General features: G+C 43.8%; 1 non-coding gene across 1 annotated transcript; it reads right to left on the bottom strand.

Annotated features, from left to right (window-relative positions):
* Positions 1–703: 703 nt before the first annotated feature.
* LOC118542618 (U6 spliceosomal RNA) lies at positions 704–807 on the bottom strand. Its single transcript, XR_004920688.1, has one exon. It is a non-coding gene; the product is annotated as a U6 spliceosomal RNA (small nuclear RNA).
* Positions 808–4,907: the final 4,100 nt, after the last annotated feature.

The following is a 4,907-nucleotide window of genomic DNA, read 5'->3' as shown; positions in this document are numbered from 1 at the left end:
TGCCCCTGAAAGCATTTTATTTTATTTTATTTTTATTTTTAATTTTTTTAAAAAATATTTATTTATGAGAGAGAGAGAGAGAGACCACAAGCAGGGGAAAGGGCAGAGGGAGAAGCAGGCTCCCCGCTGAGCAAGGAGCCCTATATGGAACTCAATCCTAGGACCCTGGGATCATGACTTGAGCCAAAGGCAGATGCTTAACCGACTGAGGCACCCAGGCATCCCCCTGAAAGCATTTTAAATTGATGAACGATATTCCATGACTTCTATAACTGTTTCCCCATTGTTCAGCTTTTAGGTTGTTGGTTGATTCTTGGAATCTTGTTTCATAGCTCAGTGCCTAGAACATTGTAAGTGCTAAACAAATGTTAGCTATTACTGTGTCCATTGTCTCTCAGGTTTTTTTTTTTTTTTAACCAATGAGAACAAGCCTTCAGATGTAGATACCAGGATTACCTAGGTAACTTAATAATGGAAACATGACTAGGAAGCTATGCAGATGTCAGGGGGCCATTGAAGTCCGGTCTCATGTCCAATGGCAGAGGATCTGGTGGGAGGCCAGGAGAACCTCTCAGGTGTCTTCAGGGCCCCTGGCTGCTAGCAGCAAGGCACAGACTTGGAGCAGGCACCCCAAGTGACCTCTTCAAACTCCACCATTTGTTTCGCTAATCCGCAAAGGGTGGAAGCTTGCTGGGGAACTGCACAAAATAGGGAACACTTCATGCATTTGCATGTCATCCTTGCACCGGGCGATACTAATCTTCTCTCTCATTCCAATTTTAGTATAATTGCTGTGGAAGTGAGCACTCTTAGGTATTGTTTTTAAAGATTTTATTTATTTTAGGAGAAAGAGCATGCTTGCGTGTGTGAGAGGGGCAAAGGGGGAGGGAGAGAATCTCAAGTAGACTCCTAGCTGAGTGTGGAGTTCAGTGTGGGGCTCAGTCTCCCAACCCCGAGATCATGATCTGAGCAGAAACCAAGACAGACACTTAACCAACTGACCTACCCAGGCACCCCACTCTCAGGTGTTTTTGAAAGAGTGTCAGTGGTCTCTCAAGGATGGAATTTAGTCTGTTCTCCAGATTTCTAGTGTTTTCTGACATCATCCAGAAACTGGGCCATTGGGTTTTCTCTGCTGGGATAATGAAGGCTTTGCTCCATCAGCCTGGTCATGATATACTGCAGAAAGTTGGAGCCTGGAACTTTACACCCAGAACTCAGATCTTAATTTCTGTTGTCATTCCTGACCCATCCTCTCAACCACCAATACAACTTTAAACACAATTCATTTTTTTAAATTTTATTTTATTATGTTAATCACCATACATTACATCATTAGTTTTTGATGTAGTGTTCCATGATTCGTTGTTTGCATATAACACCCAGTGCTCCTTGCAATATGTGCCCTCCTTAATACCCATCACTGGGCTAACCCATCCCCCCACCCCCCTCCCCTCTAAAATCCTCAGTTTGTTCTCAGAGTCCATGGTCTCTCATGGTTCGTCTCCCCCTCCGATCCCCCCCTTCATTCTCCCCTTCCTACTATCTTCTTTTTTTTTTTTTTTAACATATAATGTATTATTTGTTTCAGAGGTACAGGTCTGTGATTCATCAGTCTTATACAATTCACAGTGCTCACCATAGCACATACCCTCCCCAGTGTCCATCACCCAGCCACCCCATCCCTCCCACCCCCCACCACTCCAGCAACCCTGTTTGTTTCCTGAGATTGAGTCTCTTATGGTTTGTCTCCCTGTGTGGTTTCATCTTGTTTCATTTTTTCCTCCCTTCCCCTATGATCCTCTGTCTTGTTTCTCAAATTCCTCATATCAGTGAGATCATATGATACTTGTCTTTCTCTGATTGACTTATTTCGCTTAGCATAATACCCCATAGTTCCATCCACATCATTGCAAATGGCAAGATTTCATTTTTTTTGATGGATGCATAATATTCCATTGTGTGTGTGTGTGTATATATATATATATATATATATACACACCACATTTTCTTTTTCCATTCATCTGTTGATGGATATCTGGGCTCTTTCCATAGTTTGGCTCTTGTGGACATTGCTGCTATAAACATTGGGGTGCATGTGCCCCTTCGGATCACTACATTTGTATCTTTGGGGTAAATACCCAGTAGTGCAATTGCTGGGTTGTAGGGTAGCTCTATTTTCAACTTTTTGAGGAACCTTCATACTGTTTTCCAGAGTGGCTGCACCAGCTTGCATTCCCATCAACAGTGTAGGAGGGTTCCCCTTTCTCCACATCCTTGCCAAAATCTGTCGTTTCCTGACTTGTTAATTTTAGCTGTTCTGACTGGTGTGAGGTGGTATCTCATTGAGGTTTTGATTTGTAGTTCCCTGATGCCGAGTGATGTTGAGCACTTCAATTCTTGTTGGACCTTTGGAATTCAAATAAGTTCTAGAACTGGGCAGTTCCCTAGAAAAAATTAGAAATCTCCCTACCTTACAAATGAAGACTCTAGACCAGAAGATAAAGGTTCAAAGGTTCTGTTTGTAACTGTGGAGACAGAGGGGGAGATTTGAGCCTAGTTATCTGTCCATGGGTGTTTTTGCTCCATCGGTAGTCAACAATGTTCAGTCATCAAGGTGCATGGTACACTACCTTTTTTGAATTAACCTAAGAGCTTTTTGAAAGTGGTAAGAGCAGTAAGTACACAGCCCACGATGGCATTTTGAAGGTGTGTCTATGCCCTTGTTCTTTGTCCCTGGTCGTGGGGAATTCAGAGGTGGGGTAGGGGGACAGGGCAGGGACAACTGTTAAATTCACTCCTGTTGAATCAGCTTGCTGTATCCTTAGTGAAGGACAGGGCTCTCACAATACCCAACGGACACTGGATAAGGAAGAGGAGTCAGTTGCTCATTGGGCATTAAAGATGCTCCAAATTCTCACTCCAAAACAGGTTTCAGCTGCTGAAGACAGGAAAAGGATAGAAAAATAGATTGTCTTTGGCTTTGGGTATTAGGGCAACAGGTTTTTTTTAAATTAAGGTTTAAATTTTAATTCCAGTATAGTCAACATAGAGTGTTATATTAGTTTCGGTGTACAAAATAGTGATTCAACAGTTCTATACATTGTTCAATTCTTATCATGCTAAATGTACTCCAGCAGGTTTTTTTTTTTTTTTAATTTCTGCTCGTTGGAAGTTCACATTATTATCATGATCTTTTTATGTAATTTTATAGAGAAAGAGATGCTTAAAGGGAAAAAAAAGCCAAGCATGTTTGAGTGGTTCTTTTTTTTGTTGTTCTCAGTAGGAATGGTAATGATGACTAGGCAAATTGCTTCCTTGACCTATAGTCCTAATCTGTCTCTCTGGCCTCCACATCTCATGAGCATAGAGAGGAAGCACTATTTTTTTTTTAAAGATTTCGTTTATTTATTTATTTGACAGAGAGAGAGACACAGCGAGAGAGGGAACACAAGCAGGGGGAGTGGGAGAGGGAGAAGCAGGCTTCCTGCGGAGCAGGGAGCGCGATGCGGGGCTCGATCGCAGGACCCTAGGATCATGACCTGAGCTGAAGGCAGACGCTCAATGACCGAGCCACCCAGGGGTCCCGAAGCACTATTTTTTTTTTAAAGATTTTATTTACTTATTTATTTGTCAGAGAGAGAGCACAAGCAGGGAGAGTGGCAGGCAGAGCAGGCAGAGGGAGGAGCAGGCAGAGGGAGAAGCAGGCTCCTTGCTGAACAAGGAGCCCAATGCGGACTGATCCCAAGACCCTGGGATCATGACCTGCGCTAAAGGCAGATGCTTAACCAACTGAGCCACCCAGGAGTCCCAAGAGGAAGGACTGTTAAATTAAAGTAGTTGGACTGTGGAATACTGTACCTTCTCCAAAACATTCTTTGGCCCCAGAAACCATTTTGTTGCAGTGGTTCAACTAGATGCCAGAGAAAGTGTGATTTATTCCCCCCAAATATTTCAACCTGTGGGGGTGCAATTTTTCCTTCTGTGCCCACACCCATGTGACTGGACACAGTAGTGACACTGCTAAGAAGCTTTACTGAATGTTGACATTTATGAGAGGTGAGCATCCAGGCCAGGCTTGGAAGAGTTTATTGGCATGGAATCAAGCCTGCCTACCTGGTGTGAATGAGGCCGTGGAACAGGGGTGAGGGCATTGCCGTGAGCCAGGCAAAGCACAGAATCTGGAAGGCAGGCTGCCAACATACAGTCAGGGCTCAGGCTGAGTTGGAGGGCAGGCATCTCTCCTTGCAAAAAGAGACCACTGGGGCCCTGCCTTGTTCTCCAGATTTCCAGAGTGAAGTACTGAGCAGGTCAAGATGGCGAATGAGAGCCAGAGTTTCAGAATAGAGATCCAGCTACAGGATTGATGGCAGAAATTTGGGGTCTAGTGTTGACAGTGAGATGGAGGGCCAGTTCCTAGCATAGGGGCACAAGATCAGTAGGCCTGGCAGCAAAAGCTGACCTGATGCCAAGTCCCCCAAAAATTGCACAGGGTGCTTTAAGGCCACCATGACTAGGGGCTGTGACACTGGTCCAGAGCTTTGAGCAGGGGTGAGCCTGCAGGTGGAGACAGTGGTTTGGAGAGGGGGCTGCTTGGGCAGAAACCTGGGCAAGTTGTTACATGCTTTCGGGAAGCATAAGGATGATAGGAATTCACATAGGCCTTGAGAAGAGTAAATTATTTCATTTTAGAAATAATTTCATCTTCCTATTGATCATTATACATATTTACATATACATACACAATTCTGTCATTTATTGGTGTTTATACCCCAAAATTCTCTAATTAGATCCTAAGCTCCTTTCTTTGCATAGTACACTTTCTTCTGAGGGTGAGTATGCTAGGCCACGTGGCCACCTAGAATTAAATACTATTTTATTGCAGCCTATGGAATAATAGGTTTGCC

The sequence above is a fragment of the Halichoerus grypus genome, chromosome X (genome assembly GCF_964656455.1).
Source record: "Halichoerus grypus chromosome X, mHalGry1.hap1.1, whole genome shotgun sequence".
NCBI classification, from domain to species: domain Eukaryota; kingdom Metazoa; phylum Chordata; class Mammalia; order Carnivora; family Phocidae; genus Halichoerus; species Halichoerus grypus.
This window is presented reverse-complemented; position numbering and strand designations above follow the sequence as displayed.